Genomic DNA, 22,789 nt, shown 5'->3' with positions numbered 1-22,789 from the left:
GGTCAGTCCAGGAGCTTCCTGGGCCTGGGACTCCCCCACCTCCCCCGGGGTAGCCCAAGGCGGGTCCCAAGGGCAGGTGAGTGGACTGCGCACGCGCCGCTGGCCGCCTGGGTCGCGTGAGCCCCGGGACCTGCAACAGGGCTGATGGAGGCAGAGGCAGGGGCACAGGAGACGGCTATCTGGATACCCGGTGTCTGCCTGGTGCCATGCCTCCTTTGACAGCAAAGCCCACATTCGCCCCTGAAGGCAAGGCCGGAGGAAAGTGGGTCGCCTTGCTGGGGAGAGGGCCTGGACCACTGGCCAGGACTTCCAGCAATGGGAGACACCTGGAGCCTTGGTTGCTGAGAAGCCAGGCCCTATCACGTAGCTAGCCCGAGTGGAGCCTGAGTGTGGCCGGTTGAAGGCTGCCCGGGGCAGAAGGAACTTCAGAGTTGAGGTTTCTTCGCTGGGAGGCCATGTAGGTGTTTTGGGGCTCGCCCCAGCTCCCTGGGCCTGCAGGACCCAGGTTGCCCTGGTGGGGTCCTGGGGCCTTTACTGCGCAAGCGGCCTGCTTAAAGGGCATTGCGAGCGAGACCTGGGTCAGGACAAGGGTGTGGAGAGGCCTTGGCCCATTTGGGGGGCTGTCCGGGCCTCAGGGCATTTGCCTACTTCCCCGTCCTCCATTACGCATGCGCCTCCCCCCTACACACAGAGCTGGAGGAGGGTGAGTGCGTGGGTTGCCTTTGGCAGGACCTGCCTGAAGGGCCGCTTGGCTGGCCTCCGTCCAGAGCCGACACCTGGCCCCTGGGCGACTGGTCAGCGTGGGACCCGGTCAGACAGCCTAGGAGGATGGGGTGTGCCCGCGGCCCATCTGAAGCTGCCACCCCCGCAAGACTTGGGGGCAGGGAGGCTGCCACGTCTCTGAGGGCGATGAGGCCGGTTGTGGGCCCACCCGAGCTCCGATGGCCCGGACGTTCCCCGCTGGCCCGAGCAGGCTGATGGGGTGAGTGCTGCCTACCGACGGGCCCGCGGGCACGGTTCAGGGGAGCCAGAGACCTGGCACAGGGCAGGAATGCGGGCAGAGCCGGTCACGGGAGCGGGCTGTTGCTGGAACCAGTCACGTGCCTGAGTCCAAGCGCGACAGTTCAGCGGGGCACACGTCGTCCCCGTCCCCAACGCCTCCCGCCCCCAACTCGCGCCCAGAGCGGAGCCGGGAGAGCCCGGGCTCCCTTCCCGCTGGGGGCTGGGGGCTGGGGGCCGGGGGCTGCGGGCTGGGGGCGGGGGAAGGCGCGGAAGGGGCCCTGGAATAGCACACACCTGGGACCCAGCGGTCGGACAAGCCAAATGGAAATTGTCCATGTCATCGTGCCGCCTCGGCCGCGCAAAGCGTTGGCCGCCGTGGGCTCCCTGCACCCCGAGTCCAAGCGAGCTGGTTGGAGCCGTGCGCCCCCTGCCGCGCCACACGCCTCCTGACTGGCCCCTTGTTCGGAGGCCTGGCGCGCCCCCTGCCGCCCGAGGCGGGCGCGCCAGGTGTGGCCGGGGCACTGCACTGGCGCTCGGAGGCAGGTCACGGGGGCCAGGGAGCCCTGGACCCGGAACAGGGCCGCCGTAGGGCGAGGCCAGGGTGCCAGGAGCCAGGCCTCCGCGGGGAAGCGGGATTCTGCCCGGTTCCAAACCGTGTTTGACCCCAGGGCGCCTGTATTGCCCCTGAAGGCCAGGCTGGAGGAAAGACGACTACCTTGGGAGAGCGGGGGGCCTGGGTGAGTGGCCTGGGCTTCCCGCAGCAGAGGAGCCCCCGGGGGGCCTTGGTTGCTCTGGGCGCCAGGGCCCCTATGGGGGAGGGAGCCAGTTCCCATGGAGGCCGACCGGGGCCCGCTGAGAGCTGTGGCCATGGCGGTGGCAAGAACTTGAGGGGCAGCTTTTGTCTGGCAAGAGGCTATGCAGGTGCTCTGGGAGCTGCCCCGGGGGTCCAGGTGCCCGAAGGGGGCTGCCGCGGTGCGGTGCGGTGCGTGCAGCACTTGCTCAGGCCAGGCAGGTTCAGGGGAGCCCGGGACCTGGACCCTGGCGGGTGTGTGGAGAAGCCCTGGGGTGGCATCTGCCCTGGGTGGGTGGCCAAAGACACCTGCCGGCTTCCAAGGGCTGAGGGGCACAGCCGCCCTTCCCCCTCTAGGTAGAGCTGGAGTTAGTGTGGACTGCCCACGGCCCTACCTTCTCGGAGGGCTGCCTGGGTAGCCTCCAGAAAGAGCCTGGCTGACCAGTCAGCCTGGGAACCTATTCTGCAGTCAGTCCAAGTGAGGACTGCCGGTCGCCAAGTTCAAGCTGCCTTCTCAGGAAAAGTTTCCCCGACGTGGGCTTCGTCTTCCATGGCCGGGACATGCTGGGGATTTTGGACCCACCAGAGCTCCGACGGCCGGAGGGGACTGGCTGTCCTCGGCAGGCTGAAGGGATGCCTACTGACTATGTGCCAGCCCCAGGGTTCGGGGGGGGCGGGGACCTGGAACAAGGCAAGGGTCTGGAAAGACCGGGTCACAGGGGGTCGTTGGGCATACAGGGCACCCGTGCGATGCAGAGTGCCACTCGACACCAATGGGCACGCCCCGCCCAGGGCAGAGGTGGAGAAATCTGAACTCTGGACTGCCCCTGGCAGGATGGGGCCGCAGACGATGATGTTGGGTTCCCTGGGATGAGAGACACCCTGGAAGGCCTTGAGGGCTGGAGGAAACCCGGACACCATCAGGCCAAATGGGGACTGAAAGTCTGTGTCCCTGTTATCTGATTCGCAGTTAATGTTAGGGATTAATGTGTTTGAGGAGCAATATTGGTATACCTTGTGAACGGCCCTAAACCAGATTTATCGGGTTCCTTTGTTGTGTTCTTAACGGGATTGAAGGTGCAATTTGGACATCTGTTAGTAGGTTTGGGACTCTGGATTTCATTTATGAGCTTCACTCCTGAAGGACTCATCCAGAGGAGCAGGTGTTCCTATGAGGGAAGTATAAGCCCTAAGCCTCATCTCAGACTGCTCTGGAAAATCCCAATAATTAGTAAAATTCCATAGTTTTTGTATGTCTTCAGTAATACCACAAAAAAAGTTAGGCTGCGATGGTGTTGTTAGTGGGGGCAGAGGAAAGAAGACTAGAAAACTATCTCTATCAGCTGTTTTCCTACGTATGAACAATGAGCTGGAGTGTTTATGGTGAATAACAGCAGAGGAAATGATTTCATCCACTCGAGGGGCTTTTGAATGGACAATAGGACTAAAGAAATAGAACAGCAGAGCTAGTGCAGAGTAAAATGGTTCCAGGACAGACGTGAGGACCCCTATTCGTTCCATGGGTGCCGCTGGGACAGAAGTGCCAGGTCAGCGAATGGCGCCCAGGTGTGTTTGTATTTGTCATCTGGTGCTGGTGGCGTCTCCTCCTGAGCCGCTGGTGCGGGTGCCATTTTTGCTCTGGAGTGGTGCATCCAAGGCACGACCTCTTCTAGTTTTAGAGAAGAAAGTGTGGTTGTTAGTACCAAGCGGAGCCCTGTCCATACTGGGTGTCGTTGGTCCTGTGGTGACCCACTCCTCCAAGTGTTGAGGTACACCAATCCCCAGGTTGCTAGGAGAGAGGTTAATTTTAGTAGGTAGAGGGAGGCAAAAGTTTCCCTACGCGTTGAGCGCCTCCACCATGCATTGGGGATTAGTTACATGTTTCATGGCCAGAGAAACCTGGGGGTCTGATGGTGAGGAAGAGACGGAGCTCTCAGGAAAGGGCCTCCCGTAAGTCATCTCGAACAGGCTATGTTTTACTTTACCCTTTCGGGTGGCTCTTATCCTGGTTGAGAGCTATCGGTAATGATTTTAACCATTTTTCCTGTTTCTTGGCATAACTTTGCCAGGGTCTTTTTTTGAGGGTTCTGTTAGCCCGTTCTGTGTTTCTAGAGGACTGAAGTCTCTAGGTGGAATGTAAACTTCATTGAATGTGCAGATCTTTTGCTGCCTTAGAAGTGAGTTTAGAACCCCAACCTGGGTAACGCAAGTCAGGAAATTCTCTTTTCAAAAGGCCGTGGTGATTTATTTGTCCTCTCTGTCTTGCAGGGAAAAGTTTCAACCCATCCAGTGAAGGTATCTACAAATACCAAGACGTATTTGAAACCCCAGGGACCAGGGACATGACAGCAAAAGGTATTTGCCAGTCTTCCCCAGGTAGTGTCCCACAAATCTGAGCTGCCCTGACTAGAGGGGCCTGGTTTGTCCTGCAGTAGATGCACTGGTTGCTATTTTCTCAGTAGTCTCTTTTATCCCTGGAGTGTTTATAACCTTTGCCAACCATGAGCGTAAAGCTTCTTTGCCATAACAAATTGAGTCACTTGCACTCTGCAGAAACCCGTAAGCAGTTTGCTTAGGTATCCAGATTTGTTATTTACCATCCGTCCTCTGATTATTAGGGACTGCTGATAGCTCTTTATCTCCCTGCAAGAACGTATGGGAGTGAATTTATATAAAGGCACAGAGTGGGTAGTGCCTGCATCAACTGATTTATTTCCCTTTATTCCCTCTCAATTTCCTTTCCTGTGGCCCCTAAAGTGAACTCCTGCCACCTTTTTTTGGCTTGGGCACTGCTTCTAGTGGGGTGTGGATTTCTTTGCTGTGTTTGATTTCTTTCTTTCCACTATGCAATAATCCTTCCTTTCCATATGGCTCCATGGGCCCAGATTGTGGAGAAGGCATAGGTAGAATCAGTGTAGATAGTTAGTGTTCGGTCTTCACCCAACTCCAAGGCTCTGGTTAGTGCAATCCTGCCTTTTGGGCCGAGGTGCCTCGGAGCAGGCTCTTTGCCTCTACGAAGGTGTTCAGGGACACCATTGCATAACCTGTCTTTCTTTGCCTGTTCTCTATAAAATTATTGCCATCTGTAAACCAGACTTCTGCACTGGACAGGTGTTCACTTTGGAGATCTATGCAACTAGAGTAAACTTGATCAGTTACTTCTGGGCAACTATGGGTGGCTGGTTGATCAAGGTCAGGAAGTGGGGTGGGCTGGTGTCAAAGTATGACCCGGCTTCGGCTGCATCTGAGGGGTATCTGTCAGCATGGCTTGATATTGCAGTATTCTGTGTTGGGACAGCCACGGATGCCCCTTGGTTACCAGTAAACCTGAGATCTGATATGGGGTCCAAACTGTCATAGGCTGAGCCATGGTTAGCTTTTTCACCTTTCATCAGGAGGCATGTGGCTGTTATGGCTCTCAGGCAGGGAGGCCAACCCCTTGCCACTGTGTCCATCTGTTCAGAGAAATAAACTATCATTCTTTTTGAGGGCCCAGCTTTGGGTTAACACCCCTGTAGCTATTCCTTGTCTTTCATGCACATTCAAATTCAAACAGCTTGTCATAGTCTGGTAATGCTACGGCCGGGGCTTTCGTAAGTATGGCTTTCACTGTATCGAAGGCTTGATCACATGATTTATCCCACTCAGATCTGTCTCAGCTTCCTGGAGTTTATCACCAAGGGATTTTGCAGTTAGCCCCAAATTAGGAATCCAGATACAGCAAAACCCAGCCATTCCCCAAAACCCATGCAGTTGTTGGAGGGTTTTTGGTGGGGCTAGCTAGCATATTGCCACTTTTCTTTCTTGGGGAAGGCCTCCTTGTCCCTTGGAAATAATAAACCCCAGGTCGTTTACAGCTTAGAAATGTGGGCCTTTTCTTTTGATACCTTCTATCCCTTTCTGGCTGGGAACTTTAACATAAACACAGTATTTTTGTCAGGAATGTGAGTGGGGCTGGCTGTTAAGATGTCATCCACATACACTAGCATGCTCTTTTCCAGAGTTAGCTCTTTTGGATCTTGTCCTAAAGAGAGTGGGGAGATTTTGAATTCCTCGGAAGGACTAGTGTCCCATCCTGTGACCGAATTAATGATGTACATTTGCTTCTTGGTAAGTTGCAGATATGGACTACACCAGATGGAGCTGTCACACAAAGGAAACTTTATTTGCAGCAACTAAGGAGATCAAGGGGAATAACTTCCAAAGCCATGACTCTCCGAGAAGGGTTGAACCAATTCTTTTAACTTGGGGGTTTGAGATGAATATTCAGAGGGGGAGTTTCATCACTGCATATAAAAGGCGAACATAGGTTTGTGCATGTGCACTTAGAAAACATACCTATAGGGGCGCCTGGGTGGCGCAGTCGGTTAAGCGTCCGACTTCAGCCAGGTCACGATCTCGCGGTCTGTGAGTTCGAGCCCCACGTCGGGCTCTGGGCTGATGGCTCAGAGCCTGGAGCCTGTTTCTGGTTCTGTGTCTCCCTTTCTCTCTGCCCCTCGCCCGTTCATGCTCTGTCTCTCTCTGTCCCAAAAATAAATAAATGTTGAAAAAAAAAGAAAACATACCTATATATGCACCATAGGTTATGTTAACGAAGCTTATGTTCCTGCCCCAGGGCAGAGATTCTAACGTTATAATGAAGTTGAGGTAACTGTCCAGCACTTTATGGCTCAGCTGTGCAGGCGTCCCCCTGGTGGTTGAGCTCGAATTTGTCTAGGCCAGTTGGAGTTTTCTTTCTTTTTCCTGTTCCAGAAATTTGTTAGTTTCAAAAAGATGAAATCGATAGTTAAATAGGTCTAAGGCTCATAGGTCATTAGGCAGAATTCTTTGCAGCCAAAGTGCTTATTCTCTGATTTTATGCAGGTAGGTATTTATTTCCCCAGAGGAATTTATCCACGTGTAGCAGGCGGTATTCACTCTTGTCCAGACTCCTCCTTGTTCAGCCAGTAGATAATCAAGGGCTGTGCCATTATCCAAAATTACTGTAGCCAAAGAGTCCAGTGATCATTGTTGGGCTGTTAGTGCTTTGGTTGTGGGGCCAGCTAGCTCTCCTAATGTTGGGGAAAGATTCCCGATCTTGCATTGGTTGGCATTTCCTCCAATGTATGGGAGAAAGTCTCTGCCCAGGGAGGAAAACCAGAGTCATATATGTGTCCTGGAAGTTCCCCTATAGCGGCCATGGAGGCTCAATGGAGTGGACAGGAGGGGAGGCTTCTGATTTGGTATGCATATTAACAGGGACAGTGAAATGTTCCAGTGAGCATTGACCTCCAAGTGGCCAGCTGCCAACATTCATATGCCCCTGAGAAGTGCTGTCCAGAACAAACACAAATGGAACCAGGTGGAGCCTCGGGGACGCCAGCTCAGGTCTGGTTATTGATAGATTCACTAGCCGAATGTCCTGACTGACCCTTTCAAGTTATGGCTCAGAAAGTTTGAGGTAACATTCTGTGAGAGATTATTCCCTCCTAAAGGGATTTTTTTTTTCTAAAAACCTCACAGGGGAGTCTAGACCTGGTTTTTTCCCCCTGGGTGCAGGGAAACAGATTGTATTTAGGTAAGGAAAAGATGCGGGGAGTGAGGGAAGGGGGGCTGACAGAGGCTGAGGTGTTTACCTGAGCTGGCACGGTTACAACTGGGGACAGGCTGAAACCAGCATGGGAACACCTGGCCGTAACAACCTAACCCGACAGGTCACCTCCATGGGCTTGTAGGTAAGTCAGCAGTGGGCCTGGGGACTGAAGAGAAAATAATTACGAGTAAGGCCAAGGGGCCTCTGACATCATAAACAGATTGGAATTTCTGGCAACCGATCCAACATTCAGAGGTTTCTGCCTTTTGCAGTAGACAGAGAAATGTGGAGAAGAGCATTGCGTTTTCAAGAGTAAGGGGGGTGGGGGGGAAATAACCAAGTAAGAAGCAGTGGGGAGAAAAAGGTGTACTGGCTTGGCCTGGCCATCTTGGGAAAGCGGTCTCCTTCAGCTGTCATTGGCTTCAATTCCTAGAAATCTTTACATTCAGGTCACCAGTTGGGGTACAGGTCCAGCCAGGGTTTGGTGCTGTCTTTAGATGTGACACATGAATCCAAGAGTCTGAAGTTTGGTGGCACAAGCATTGGTTGACAGTAGCTGCTATGGGTCTTCCCAGTGGAGTTGAAGAGTGTCTTTGCGGAGATGTCTTTTCCAGTAGATGAAGTCCCCAGGTTGCAAGGTGCAATGTTTAAGGTCCCCATCTCCTGGGAGCAGCAGTGTGATGACGACCAAAGTGCTGTCCTTTTAGTAGACGCAATTAGGCCTTTCCAGTGTCGAAGGGTATCTCCTTTTATCGACTGCAGGTCAAAGAGCAGGGGCCTGGTGGGGGTGGGAGTCTGTTACAAGGAGAAAAGATTCTTACTAAGTCTCTGCAAATACACGCATGGTCGTGAAACATGACAACACTGGAGAAGAGTTTCAGAATCTGGAGGGATTGGGTAGGGAGAAAAAGATCCATGTTTCAACCTTTGTTGTAAAGGTACACTTTACCAAATTACCCGACGTTATAGAGAGCTTTAAAGGAGAGGAGAAAAGGGGACCTTTAGCTCTGGAAAGCAGAATATGAAAGCAGTCAGTTTTCCATGACAGTTTTAGAAATTCTTATCAGTGCAGTGCTGTGATCTTCAGTTGATCAAAACCTGTGTTCCAGAGCATTTGTCAGAGTCTTCGTCATGAGTCGCTTTCAGGAGGAAGCTCTTGAAACAATCATCTGTAGCTGACAAAAGACGTACAAATAGCAACGGTTAGAGATCTGAGGAGAGTTCGTTAGATCACTGACAAAGAAATTTGGTTATTTCCATGAAAAACATCTCAAGAGAACCAGAATTATGATTGATAACATTGTAGCAGGACATTAGAAATTTCAGGATTTTATAGAATTTCTAGAACACTTATAATGTATGCATATACAAATACCACAAAAAGGAGGCTTAGTATTCTTATTTCACATTGCTGCCCATGTAATATAACATATCAAATAATGCTAATTAGCGTAACATCTCCCCTTTTATATTCTCCAAGTCACTTTTAGGTCAAAAGAACTTAATTTTAGAATTTGATTTGGGGAAGTTTGTCAAAAAGTATCAAAAGGTTTTGGACACTTGACCGGGTAGGATCACAGACCATTTTGAAACAATATTTACTTGCCTATTGGATCAAAGTGACAATTAAAGATTTCAGAGGCAAATACAATGGGTTGTTACATCATTGTTGCTAAAACTTAGCTCTCTTAATATCCAGAAGACTTAGTTTACTTGAGTAATCAAACACCTGATGGTAAAGACTAACATGAAGTACAAGAAATTATTTTGATAAAACACAAAATCTTTGCTTTCTAATTAGATTTCTTTAAAAGGTAAAACCTTTCACAATATTTTATCAAAAGCAGACCAATAGTCCAAGAAAACTTTGTCCTTTTAACAGATAAGAGATCATTTTTAGTTTTACATAAGTATGTTATTGGTAGTAAGGCTTAATTTTAAAACCCTTATAATAACAATTTAACTTGTAGCCAGCTTGACCAGATATAAAAGTCCTTTCTCAAGATTCTTTTTACACAAACCTTCTACACCTTTTTTCTTTTTCTTCTTTTTTTTTTTTTTTTTTTTTTTTTGAGACCGAGAAAGCAAGCATGAGTGCACATGAGCAGAGGAGAGGGGCAGAGGGGAGACAGAGACCTGAGCTGAAATCAAGAGTCAATCGCTCAACTGACTGGGCCACCCAGGTGCCCCTACAACTTTCTATATCTATTTAGATCTGTCCTATCTTTTTTCTCATTCTGGAACAATGTATTTACTTGAGGAAAAAATTACTTTTTTTTCTACCCCCACTCCCACCCCAAAATGCACACACACAAGGATGTCCTTCATACCATTCCTTATCTAAAAAAAAAATAATAATAAAAAAATAAAAATCCTGTTTTCCTTTTCATATATGCCCATTTTCTTTCATGCTTATTATTTCCAGTGGTTTTGTTTAAAAACTTTTTTTTTTTGCTGACAATTTCAACTTTATTAGCTTCCAAATTTCAAAAACTTACATAGCTTATCTAGATATGATGTGCGATGGTTGTTACAGATTTACTCTCAGAGGATAGCTTAATTGCTTATGCATTACCCGAGGTTAATAGAAATTTCTATATAGTTTAAAAAACAAACACCAAAACACACACAGGCTTTTCTTTGGAAATGGTAGTATGAGATTCATTGGCATCTGTGGGCTCATGCTGACAGTGCTCCGTTAGACTGGGAGTGATAGGACAGGCCAGGGCAACAGGATCCCCACATTACTGTGGAAGAGGCTTCTCTTAAGTCACGTGGGCAGAGTAAAGATTTGAAAAATGGAACCACTTCTAAACTGGTGACGGAGCTATAAGTAGCCGGGAAGCTATCAACAGAATTCCCGGCTCTGCAAACTGCTGTAAGAAAGGGGGGAAGTAAGGTCCTTTAAACAAAGATTGCTGCCTGGCTGCCAATCTGAAAAGACCAGGCAATAAAGTCTGAGCCTATCCCAGAGCGATGACAGCCTGGTCATGAGGAGTTCCCACTGTGGACGGACAGGACAGGTGGGTGGTGGTGTTCACTCTGGCCTCTTCAGCTGGCGCTCAGACACTTTTGTTCCTCAGCCAACTGTGATATAAGAGTGGGGGCTTTCTAACATGTTGGATCATTCCAAAGTAAGAAATTAGTCTACTTTATGGTCCAGCATGTACCTGTATATAGAAAACCATCTAGGGGCGCCTGGGTGGCTCAGTCGGTTAAGCGTCCGACTTTGGCTCAGGTCACGATCTCGCGGTCTGTGAGTTCAAGCCCCGCGTCGGGCTCTGTGCTGACGGCTCAGAGCCTGGAGCCTGTTTCAGATTCTGTGTCTCCTTCTCTCTCTGACCCTCCCCCGTTCATGCTCTGTCTCTGTCTCAAAAATAAATAAACATTAAAAAAAAAATAAAAAAAAAGAAAACCATCTAAATAACTGAAATAGAAGTTTAATAAACTGATGTGTATTTCCTATATTCAGTATATGCCATGAATATACTGTTCTGCATTTTATGAAATTATTTTTAATTTAGAGATACATTAAAACCTTGGGTTGCGAGTAACTTGTTCTGTGAGTGTTCTGCAAGACAAGCAAACATTTCTAATAAATTTTAATTTGATAAACGAGCGATGTCTTGCCATACGAGTAGTATGTGATGCTGAATGTCACATGATCACAACTGAGCCAATGGATCTTCTCTCTCTCTCTCACTCTCTCTTTCTCTCTGCAGGATTGCGGGTGATCATCTCCCATGCTTGGATCCTCGGTCTCAGGCCACAGTGTTTGGCAGAAATCAGTAATTTTTCAGAACATTGGAAGGTGCCCACCACTGGCACTAGTGTATTTTTGTCACTTCGAAGCACCTGTGGACAGTCCTTTGCTTTCCTTAGGGTCTGCTTTTCCACAGACCCTTTCCTCTGCTGCTTTCTTGCCACTTACATTAAATACAGTATATGACAATAGTTTATTAATGCTGTACTGTAGTCAACATCCGTGTGAGCGTATACAATGGCCCCCATGCAGAAAAAGGTTGAAAAGAAAGGCAGTAAGAAGGAGATGATTATGGTGCAAGTTAAGAAGGAAATCATGGAGAAGTACGAACGAGGTATGCGCATGGCCGAAATTGCGGGATTTTGTAAGTCTATGTCTGCATTTCGTCTGCAGAGGGAGAGGAAAAAAAGATGGAGGAACCCCTCACTTCAGAGGAGATTAGGGAGATGTGTAAAATGTGGGGAACAGTGCAGAATTTTGTAGAAAGGCACCACCGCATAAGGCTGTTGCAGTGCGAGCGATGAATCTGTTTAACGCCAATGTCACATTTCCGCGAACTCCTCCAAAGGAGGCAAAAGCAGGCGCGTTGGATAGGTTCCTTATTAAAGCTGCATCAAGAAAAGAGCTGAAATCAAGAAAAGAAAAGGATTGCACTGAGCCAACAGAGAGCAGCGATTCTCTTAGTGACAGTGAAAGTCCTGCACAACAACCCTCCTCTCTCGTCTCCCTCACACCAGCCACGAAGGTTTTCAAAGGCAAGTGCAGGTTAATTTATTTTTCTTTATATTTTTTATTTTCTTTATTATTTTGTATTATATTACAGTATAGTAATCATTTTTATATGAATATTTTTGGGTTGTGGAAGGAGTCATCTGAGTTTTGATTATTTTTTATGGGGAAATTTGCTTTGATATACAAGTACTTTAGATTACAAGCATGTTTCTGGAATGAATTATGCTTGCAAATCAAGGTTTTACTGTAATCTACAATATAAAGTAGGTAAAACCGAAAGTATATTATCTATTATTTATGTGGATATACATAATACAGGTATTTTCTACATAGCTGTTAATCATAATTCATCAATGCTCTGTTTGAAAAACAGGAAGTAGTAGTCGACCCTTCCAGAGGAGGAGAAAGGTCTCATGGGAGCACGTGGTTTCTCACCTTCCAAGGGACGCCTGCTGCATTGCCTGAATTCAGCAGTAAATGTGCAGTTTGTGCAGAGTTTATAATTTATGCTAATTATTCTGTGTTCTTTTTGTCGTTGTTCATTATGTGTTCTCAGCTCTTCTTCCAGTATTTTACAGTATTTGTAATCTTGGGGGTTTTTCAGTGAAAACTAGGAAGCAGGCAATCCTATGCCATCATAAGTTAGCACCCTGCAGTAGGATTAGCAAACTTGTAAATGTATTTCAGTCTTTTCAAGGTTAAACATGTTTATTGATAGATCCAAATATTTTTTGTGTCTCTGTGAAAATTAAAAAGCCAAGAGTATAGGCACTTATGTTTAGCATTTAATGTTTATGTTATTTGGAAATGGTTTGGGTATTCAATAAATATCCATCATTTAGTTTAACTTAGTATAAAATTTGGTCTTATTAACATTTATTAACATTATTTGCTTTCAGCAAATATACTCGGGATTAGGCACTAAACAGCTAACCATCATCTTACTTCCCTTGTTGACAAATTTTGTATTATAAAGATAGTATGGATTTATTTGATTAGTAACCCAGGTAGAAAAAGCTGTTTCTCTGCATTATATTAATGTTGAACTCTAAAGACAGGCCTATTTTTCTTAAACCAACAAGTTTAAATTAGTGTTTATCAGAGATCCAGATCCTATGAACTGAAAAAAACATTTAGGTTCACTGCTATATTTTTGGGACTATATTTGACTTATATAAACACTTAATTTTCTTTAAGACCATTAAATAGAGGTCCTGACAACTTAATTTTGGCAATACCAATTCCAAGGTCGACTAGAAAGTAGTGAGCTAGCCTAGTGGGCTCTGTGGGTACCTACTCCTGTTTGCTCACAGGCCTTTGAGTTGCTGGGGATCTTCTCTGGATCCACTTCTCTGACATCATTTAATATAAACCTTAAAGATACAACAGGCAATTATTTTACTAGCAAAATGAATTTATTTGGGAATAACAGAGGCACTGTAATTTGGGACAGGCAAATTATGGCAAGCCATAGGCAAGTCTGAAGAGACAAAGGGAAGGTCAGATTTCATTAGGTTTTTATATTATTTTTTTTTAATTTTTTTTTTAACATTTATTTATTTTTGAGACAGGGAGAAACACAGCATGAACAGGGGAGGGTCAGAGAGAGGGAGACACAGAATCCGAAGCAGGCTCCACGCTCTGAGCTGTCAGCACAGAGCCCGACGTGGGGCTCGAACTCAAGGACCGCAAGATCACGACCTGAGCCGAGGTCGGCCACTTAACCGACTGAGCCACCCAGGCGCCCCGTTGTTATATTATTTTTAATGTTTATTTTATTTTTGAGAGAGAGAGACAGAGTGTGAGGGGGCAGGGGCAGAGAGAGGAGACAGAATCGTAGGCAGGCTCCAGGCTCTGAGCTGTCAGCACAAAGCCTGATGTGCGGCTCCGCCTCACGAACCATGAGATCATGACCTGAGCTGAAATCAAGAGTTAGACGATTAACCGACTGAGCCACCCAGGCACCCTGGGTTTGATTAGGTTTTAGGAGGAAACTGGGGAGGATTGCTTGAACACAAGTTCACTGAAGAAGCTTAGATCACGACAGTTTTTCATTGGCTGCAAATGGTGGATAGTGCATTATTGCTGGGGCTCTGAGAGATTTTCCTTTTTCTTAAAATCCTATGATAAAAGTGCCCTCCCTTTTCAAGAATTGGCTGCCTGGGTGGCTAGGTCAGTTGAGCATCTGACTCTTGATTTCGCCTCAGGTCATGATCTCACGGTTGGTGAGCTCCAGTTCAGAGTTGTCCCCTCCACACTAAACCTGTGGTCGTCCCCGGTTACCTCAGGCTGGCTCAAGTGTTTTGAACTGGACATGCCTCGGCAGCACAGTTTAGGGTAGCCAGGAAATGAAATAAGCAAGAGTTGGGAAAAGCTAGGTCTCAGAAGCAGAATGATGGGGGTCCATAGCATTTGCCTAATTCCAACACTTAACCTACACAAATGTGTTTATTCCCTCTGAAGGCAAAGCTGGGGGAATCTGCATTTTGTTGCCTGGGACTGGGCTGGGCAGGCCGACTGACCAGGGTATATTCCAACAAGAGACACCTGGGAGCTTTAATTACTGGTAAGTCTGGGACCCCAGCAGGCAGCCAGTCTAAATGGAGACTGACTGTGGCCAGTTGAAAGCTGACCCCTCAGAAAGATATTCAGGGTGGGCTTTCTACCCCCTGGAGATATTAATGGTGGTTGGGAATGGCCTGAGTTTCACAGACCTGCAGGGTCCTCGTAGCCAAGGGCTGGCTGAAAAATTGCAGTCTGTACATGGGTGCATCCACAGGTTAGGGTAGCCAGAGACCTGGAACAGGGCAAGTGTCAGGACAGGCTGGGTCATGGGTGGGACTACTGTAGGTCCAAAGGTATCTGCCTACTCCCAAGCCCAAATCTCCACAAATGAACATGGAGGGGCCAAGGATAGGTGACTGTAAATGGACCACATTGGCAAGTTGATTGTTTGGAATTAAAAGTACTTAAGAAACAGCCCAGGCAAGACAACTCCCTGACCTGCCTTCTTTGTTTCCAGAAAGCAGGAAATAAATCTCCCATGTGAAATGCACCCTCCCTGTACCAAGAAGTAAGGAGTCATCCTTGTCACCAGAGATAACAGAATTCAGAGCCAAGAAAGCTATAGAAACCCATCTTGTTACTTTTACTAATTTACCTCCCCAGCCCAAATTCTGTTAGATTTCCTTACTAACTGAAGCTCCCAAACATTCATTTTCTTTGTCATGTTAATTCCTCACAGATTGTTCCTTTGTCTAAAAAGTGGAAAAGCTGGGGCACCTGGGTGGTTTAGTCAATTGGGCGATTGGGTGTCTGATTTTGGCTCAGGTCATGATCTCCCAGTCGGTGAGTTCGAGCCCCACGTTGGGCTCTGTGCTGACAGCTCAGAGCCTGGAGCCTGCTTCAGATTCTGGGTCTCCCTCTGTCTCTGCCCCTCCACCCACCCCTCCTTCTCTTTCTTTCTCAAAAATAAACATAAAAACATTTTTTTAGTAAAAAATAATAATAATAAGTGAAAAAGCTGCTTGCCTTTTGTTCTCAAATTTAGCATTCAGCCTCCATTCACACATAGTTAAATTTTGTGGTTTTGTCTTCTATTAATCTGTTTCATATCACTTAAATTCTCAAACCAGCTAAGGGAACCTTGATAAGTAGAGGTAAATTTTTCCTCCCCAGCAGTTGGAATAGACAATAGGACAAACTTTACTGGCTGGATGCTGCTACACCTGAGAAGTCTTACAATCTCAGACAAAAGCTGGCAGAAGGTAATAATCCCCACCCTGTTAGCACCCTGTCTACTCCCAGCTCTCTACCTGTAGGTCTAATAGAAGCAAGAATGGTGAGAGGTGTTTTCACACTAAATTTATACTAGTAAAAGAAAATAACTGTGGAACCAGTTCCTTGGGCTTAGCGACACTAGTAAATTCCATAGAGTACTCTTGGCTTGACTGATCCTGTTCTACCTAGAGATGGTCACATTTTCTTTGCCATTGTCTTCAGTGTCATTTCTCATGAAAAGGAATTAACCACATGGGAAGAACGCAGGCATAGGCCCTACTGACCTGTTTATGGAGCTCGCCTCACAAACTGGTAAGTTCACAGTTCACATCAGGCTGGACTCCATATAGCATTTTACCACATGTCCTTTATGTGAGGTTTTTCCTTTTATCTATTTACATGTCCTGTGAGCTTGGCCTTGCAAACAATAAAATATTCTCTCTGGGGTCTACCATCTGGAGAATACACTGGCTCGAGTGCACCCTGGTGGCCAGGAAAGTACACGGACTACGGGTCAAGTACATGTAGTTGCAAGCAACACACTCTATCCAGCCGAGCCAGCTCTTAGGGATTTGTCATAAAAGATCCTAGACCAAAAGAAAAATAATCTCTTAACCGTGATTATTAGTGCTGGAAAAGTCTTATCTCATGAGCTGGTGTTGGTGTTGCAGGAGTCACAGATTAAAACTGGATACACCTCACACTTTCTTGAGAGAACGCAGACACTGTTCTCTAGAAGCCAACCTGACCACATGTTCACTGAAGACTGAAAAGACTAAACTTTTCATACCACTTTGGTAAGAAATTTTGGAAAACGAGGGCTACAAAGCATACCTCCAAGATGCCATCTTCCGATCACTGTCTAGGCCAAAAAATGGCCGGGGTGGAAGCATGAAGTCTACCATGGGGACGCCCCATCTGCCTAGTCGGTCACTATGACTGAATCACACCCTGAGGACTGGCCAAGGGTCCCAGATGTTGTCTCCTATCGGAGGCTAGTCCCACCAGGCATCCAGGCTATCCTGGCAAGGCAATCCACACTAGTGCCCCTCTGCCTAGCTGCTGAGGGAAGGGCGGCTGTGCCCCTCAGCCCTTGGAAGCCGGCAGGTGTCTTTGGCCACCCACCCAGGGCAGATGCCACCCCAGGGCTTCTCCACACACCCGCCAGGGTCCAGGTCCCGGGCTCCCCTGAACCTGCCTGGCCTGAGCAAGTGCTGCACGCACCGCACCGCGGCAGCCCCCTTCGGGCACCTGGACCCCCGGGGCAGCTCCCAGAGCACCTGCATAGCCTCTTGCCAGACAAAAGCTGCCCCTCAAGTTCTTGCCACCGCCATGGCCACAGCTCTCAGCGGGCCCCGGTCGGCCTCCATGGGAACTGGCTCCCTCCCCCATAGGGGCCCTGGCGCCCAGAGCAACCAAGGCCCCCCCGGGGGCTCCTCTGCTGCGGGAAGCCCAGGCCACTCACCCAGGCCCCCCGCTCTCCCAAGGTAGTCGTCTTTCCTCCAGCCTGGCCTTCAGGGGCAATACAGGCGCCCTGGGGTCAAACACGGTTTGGAACCGGGCAGAATCCCGCTTCCCCGCGGAGGCCTGGCTCCTGGCACCGTGGCCTCGCCCTACGGCGGCCCTGTTCCGGGTCCAGGGCTCCCTGGCCCCCGTGACCTGCCTCCGAGCGCCAGTGCAGTGCCCCGGCCACACCTGGCGCGCCCGCCTCGGGCGGCAGGGGGCGCGCCAGGCCTCCGAACAAGGGGCCAGTCAGGAGGCGTGTGGCGCGGCAGGGGGCGCACGGCTCCAACCAGCTCGCTTGGACTCGGGGTGCAGGGAGCCCACGGCGGCCAACGCTTTGCGCGGCCGAGGCGGCACGATGACATGGACAATTTCCATTTGGCTTGTCCGACCGCTGGGTCCCAGGTGTGTGCTATTCCAGGGCCCCTTCCGCGCCTTCCCCCGCCCCCAGCCCGCAGCCCCCGGCCCCCAGCCCCCAGCCCCCAGCGGGAAGGGAGCCCGGGCTCTCCCGGCTCCGCCCTGGGCGCGAGTTGGGGGCGGGAGGCGTTGGGGACGGGGACGACGTGTGCCCCGCTGAACTGTCGCGCTTGGACTCAGGCACGTGACTGGTTCCAGCAACAGCCCGCTCCCGTGACCGGCTCTGCCCGCATTCCTGCCCTGTGCCAGGTCTCTGGCTCCCCTGAACCGTGCCCACGGGCCCGTCGGTAGGCAGCACTCACCCCATCAGCCTGCTCGGGCCAGCGGGGAACGTCCGGGCCATCGGAGCTCGGGTGGGCCCACAACCGGCCTCATCGCCCTCAGAGACGTGGCAGCCTCCCTGCCCCCAAGTCTTGCGGGGGTGGCAGCTTCAGATGGGCCGCGGGCACACCCCATCCTCCTAGGCTGTCTGACCGGGTCCCACGCTGACCAGTCGCCCAGGGGCCAGGTGTCGTCTCTGGACGGAGGCTTGTCCTGCCATCCACCCAAGCCTCCTGCCATCCACCCATTTTTATCTTGGCAAGGCATTCCATACTCCTCCATCTGTCGACTGCAGGGTGAAAGGGTGTTTGGGTGGTTAGTATTTGTAATTAGTAGGTTGTTTAATTTCCTGGTTGTTTTCTGGTTAGTTATCCTCTCCAAACTTTGGTAGGTTGTGTCATGGCTTTGGTGTCCTCATATTTCAAGCTCATCCTTGGCAATAAGTGCATTCCTTTTCTTTAGAGTTCTTTGATTCTGGGTTAACTTGTGACGTTAATGCAAAAGGCATATGTGAGGTCGAGTGAAGTTCATACCTGGCAATATACCTCCTTCCTGATATTTTGAGTTGCTTTATTTTATTTATTTGTTTGTTTATTAATTAATGTTTACTTTTGATAGAGAAGAGAGACAAGTAGGGGAGGGGTAGAGAGTGAGGGAGACAGAATCTGAAGCAGGCTCCAGGCTCTGAGCTGTCAGCACAGAGTCCGACAAGGGGCTTGAACTCACGAACCAGGAGACACGACCTGAGCTGAAGTCCCACACTTAACTGAGCCACCCAGGCCCCCCTTGAGTTGCTTTATATTGATCACAGCCATTATGGTGTGAGGAAGTCCATGCCCATGTACATGTCATTTCTGTAAGCCCTGGTTCAGGGCCGATTAATAGCCGACATCAATCATCAGACTCGAAGTACCCAGTTCAACTGTTTTCTAAACCCGGACTTCTTGTTACCCTCAGTTTTCAAGACTTCCCATCTCAGGTGCTAGATATCATGAAGAGAGAAGCTGTTTTTGGTTTGTTGTTTCTGGTTTTCTGACATACTGATCCATGGTCATAGGAAAATGAACATTTTTTATGTCACTATGTTTGAGGTGGGTCATAAAGCAACGTAGCAGTTGGAGGCAATATTGACTGGCTGATTTGCTCATTTGATGCCTATTTGACCCTGGCCTTGCTCAGATTGTTTTTGTGGCCTGGTCCCTCTTTAGACAGCTATTTTGACACCTGTATGAACAGGAATTTTCCTCAGGGGAGGAAATTCCTCTCTTATTCCCCCTGCTCCTAGACTTTGATAAAGCATATTTAATTTTAGTTTTTGAGTCTAATAAGCTTCTACTTACAGTGTAGATTAACAATCCATTCCTCTGGTTGAGAAATGACCAAAGCACACAGGAAACCAGGAATGGCAATGAAAGAAAAGGTAGCAACGTCGTATTTATATTAAGTCTTGCAAGCAAACCGCCACCTGGACATCTTCCCTGACATTTGTACATATCTCGGGACTGATACCTAGAGAGTGGTTATGCTCCTACTTCACTGAGTCACAATTTGTCAGAGAATCTGTGTCATGTTGGATTCTCCCAAACAGACCCCGAGACTAGGATCTGGGTATAAATAGTTTATTTGGAAGGCGATCCTAAAAAAAGCATTGCAAGAGAGTCCAAGAAAGGAGGAAAGCCTACAGAGAATACGATGATGATCAGATTTGCAGGGGGTACTGGTGCTGTGCACAACGGAGGTCTGTCTTGCTGGGGACCCACCTCAGAAGTGTCCCATCAAGAGTCTGGGAAGCTCAGATATTTATGCACTAACTCCTTCTCCTTAGTAGTTGAAGTTTGCCTGGGGTCACGGACTCCCTGGAACTTCTGGCCTGCCCCCAACACAGGCCCACACACAGTCTAGCAATCAGAGAATGCCCAGGCAGCAAGTCCCAGGTGCTGTGGTGGGACCCTCTCAGTTTATCTTTGACTTTCAATTCTGTCAATTCCAGTTGCAGCCCATTGCATTACTATTTTGTATCTAACTGTTCCATTTTTAGCCAGCGGGAGACCCTCAAAGTTGACCTCTGGGTGTGTTTGATGAGATTCCATTAACATTTGATATCTTCCTCCTTTTCTAGCAAATCTACCAGCCTCAGGGTCATCTGGTACCCTTTCTGCCTCGGTATGGAATCAGCCATTTGTCAAGAAGCCCTGATACCTTTGAGTGGGAAATGGCATTTAGAGACTAAAATTCAGACATGAAAGCCACTGCTACTAGACCTTTTCAGCAAATAGAGCTTGAAAAAACTGCTTTTTAGAAAGAAACAAAAGAAATAATGAGTTACTGACATTTCCTATTTAAATGTAAGATTACAGGGCTGCCTGGGTGGCTCAGTTGGTTGCACGTAGGACTCTTGATTTTGGCTTAACTCATGATCCCAGGGTCACGGCTTGGAACCCTGCATCAAGCCCCACGTCACTGGGCTCCCCGATGAGAATGGACCCTGCTTAAGATCCTCTCTCTCCTGTTCTCTCTCTGCCCCTCCCCCACTCACATAAGTGCACATGCATGTGCTCCCTCTAAAAAAATTTTTTTAAATGTAAGATTATAGGGTTTTTCCATTATTTCTTTGATTTTGTCTCCTTCTCATGCCCTCCTAGTTTTGTCTGCCCCCCACCCTAATTTTGGTTGTATACACCCAAGACCTAAACCCCTTGTAGGTTCCGATCTCTTCTTTACCTCCCTCATCTTACTTTCCCATCCAAGCACCTTCCAGCTCTGAAATGAGGAGTCTGATATTTCCCCCATTTGAACTAACATAGTGGAAATGAGATGGACTTGTGGGGACATGGTGAAAATCTTCCCACCTAAGAACAGCTCAAGGTCATGTGAGCCATTAGATTCCTTAACACCAACCTTTTCCAGGCAAACACTCCCCCGTCTTCTTAGGAAGTTACTCCTGATAGAAATACCTCCCCAAGGAAATCACCAAGTAATTAAATGAATATGGTAGTTAAGAGCATATCACCAGAGATTCCATCTCCAGATAAGTCTCCTGAGACAAAGCTGAGTGTTTTTCCATTCTTTCTTTTTTTAAAAAAAATCGGATCCAGATTAAATTATGTTCCGTGGCAACTTGCGTCAATAGAGTTGCCATGGTTACAGGTGAACCTGAAAGTGGGCTGTGACAGCCTGGGCTCTGAGTTCCCCGAGGTGCATGTCTTAAAGATGCATCCATTTGTCTTCTTGTCTTGGCGAGAAACACAAGGAGAATTGATGAAATTTCCTAGCAAGGTGTAGCCTGTGGACAGATGCAGGTCAAGGAAAGGTGGAGCCATGGGCCTCTTCAAATAAATGTTTCCCTCCATCAGCCAGAGTAGTGTCCCAGGACACATCACACCATTTCCCCATGATGCCTTCATCTGCCCATGAATGAGGGATGAGGAATCGGGGAGAATCACCATGTGCTTACAACTCTCCAAATGGAGAAACCAAGGGCTACTCCCAGGAATTCTCCTTAGAAGAAAGGTAAGAAATAACATCTCCCTTCATTGGCAGTGCTGCCCAACAGAAATAGAACGTAAGCCACCAATGGGAGCCATACATGTAATTTTACATTTTCTAGCAGCTGCATTTTAAAGGGGTGAAAGGAAAAAAAAACGAAAAATAAAAGGTTAAAAGCAACAGGTGAACTTAATTTTAGTAATTTATATCTAAACACAATGTATCCAACATACCATTTCAACATGTAACTAATATAAGTATTAATGAGACATGGGGCGCCTGCGTGGCTCAGTCGGTTAAGCGTCCGACTTCGGCTCAGGTCACGATCTCATGGTCCGTGAGTTTGAGCCCCGCGTCGGGCTCTGTGCTGACAGCTCAGAGCCTGGAGCCTGCTTCGGATTCTGTGTCTCCCTCTCTCTCTGCCCCTCCCCTGTTCATGCTCTGTCTCTCTCTGTCTCAAAAATAAATAAGTGTTAAAAAAAATTTTTTTAATGAGACATTTTACATTCTTTTTCATGCTAAATCTTTGAATTCTGGTGTGTACTTTGTACTTCAAGCACTTCAAATTCAGATGCTACATGCTTATCGGACATAATTGATCTGTATTGAGATGTCATAAAATTTACAGTTGAGATTGTTGAGTCACATGCTCAAGTGAATCCAAACACACTTAAAAGTTTTTCAATAACAAATTGGGTATGTTTAGGTCTTAAATTTAAGTGAAGTAAAATTAAATAAAATAAAAAATCTGGCTCCTCAGACTCACTAGACACGTTTCACATGCTCAGTAGCCACATGTGGCTGGTGACTGCAGGGACCTAAGACTGCAACTCAAAGTGTGCCCCTCAGACCACCAGCATCGTATCATGTGGGAGTTTATTAGAAATGTAGGTTCTTGGGCTCTGTTCACAGAGCCGCTGATTCAAAATCTGCATACTAAGAAGATCCCAGGTGATTCCTGCTAGAGGAATGAAGCCTGAAACTCTTTGTTTTAAATGTTTATTTATTATTTTTAGAGGGAGAAAGAGAGAGAGCAGGAAAGGGGCAGAGAGAGAGGGAGACAGAGGCTCTGAAGCAGGCTCTGTGCCGTCAGTGCGGAACCTGACGTGGGGCTCGAACTCACGAAATGTGAGATCATGGCCTGAGCTGAAGTTAGATGCTTAACTGACTGAACCACCCAGGCACCCCTTGTTTATTATTTTTTTGAATGTTTATTTATTTTGGTGGGGGAGGGGCAGAAAGAGACGGAAAGAGAGAATCCCAAGCAGGCTCCATGCTGTGAGCATAGAGACGGACATGGGGCTCGATTTCATAAGCCATGAGATCATGACCTGAGCCGAAATCAAGAGTTGGACACTTCACTGACTGAGCTACCCAGGTGCCCCTCTTTGTTTGGTTTTTAAGGCTCTTTAAGAGCTGACCC

At 48.0% G+C, this 22,789-nt stretch overlaps 1 protein-coding gene and 3 long non-coding RNA genes across 10 annotated transcripts in view; 2 read left to right on the top strand and 2 right to left on the bottom strand.

The window, feature by feature from the left end:
* Nucleotides 1-873: 873 nt before the first annotated feature.
* On the top strand, nucleotides 874-11,131 carry LOC121033543 (uncharacterized). Of its 3 annotated transcripts, none has more exons than XR_005791978.1 (3): nucleotides 874-982; nucleotides 4,061-4,147; nucleotides 11,087-11,131. It is a non-coding gene; the product is annotated as an uncharacterized LOC121033543 (long non-coding RNA). The 3 variants fall into 3 exon arrangements; XR_005791977.1 differs by lacking the exon at nucleotides 11,087-11,131 and adding an exon at nucleotides 5,794-5,903; XR_005791976.1 differs by lacking the exons at nucleotides 874-982; nucleotides 11,087-11,131 and adding exons at nucleotides 1,506-1,739; nucleotides 5,794-5,903.
* On the bottom strand, nucleotides 3,132-7,524 carry LOC121033544 (uncharacterized). The gene is made up of 2 exons (XR_005791979.1): nucleotides 7,408-7,524; nucleotides 3,132-3,461 (listed from the first exon to the last, which is right to left on the bottom strand). It is a non-coding gene; the product is annotated as an uncharacterized LOC121033544 (long non-coding RNA).
* On the bottom strand, nucleotides 5,933-7,221 carry LOC121033542 (uncharacterized). Its single transcript, XR_005791975.1, has 2 exons — nucleotides 6,358-7,221; nucleotides 5,933-6,130 (listed from the first exon to the last, which is right to left on the bottom strand). It is a non-coding gene; the product is annotated as an uncharacterized LOC121033542 (long non-coding RNA).
* A 6,507-nt stretch (nucleotides 11,132-17,638) lies between the features above and the next one.
* The window catches only part of POMGNT2 (protein O-linked mannose N-acetylglucosaminyltransferase 2 (beta 1,4-)), a 48,305-nt gene continuing 43,154 nt past the window's right edge, over nucleotides 17,639-22,789 (top strand). For 4 of the 5 annotated variants that reach the window (XM_040479969.1, XM_040479971.1, XM_040479970.1 and 1 more), the window contains exons 1-2: nucleotides 17,695-17,912; nucleotides 21,234-21,390. The gene's annotated coding sequence lies outside the window, so the exon portion shown is untranslated. Of the gene's footprint in view, nucleotides 17,913-21,233; nucleotides 21,391-22,789 lie in introns of all 5 variants that reach the window. The other variant, XR_005791965.1, reaches the window with a different exon arrangement.

Source organism: Herpailurus yagouaroundi, unplaced genomic scaffold (genome assembly GCF_014898765.1).
Source record: "Herpailurus yagouaroundi ecotype Mexico unplaced genomic scaffold, PumYag 159, whole genome shotgun sequence".
Taxonomy (NCBI): Eukaryota; Metazoa; Chordata; class Mammalia; order Carnivora; family Felidae; genus Herpailurus; species Herpailurus yagouaroundi.
This window is presented reverse-complemented; position numbering and strand designations above follow the sequence as displayed.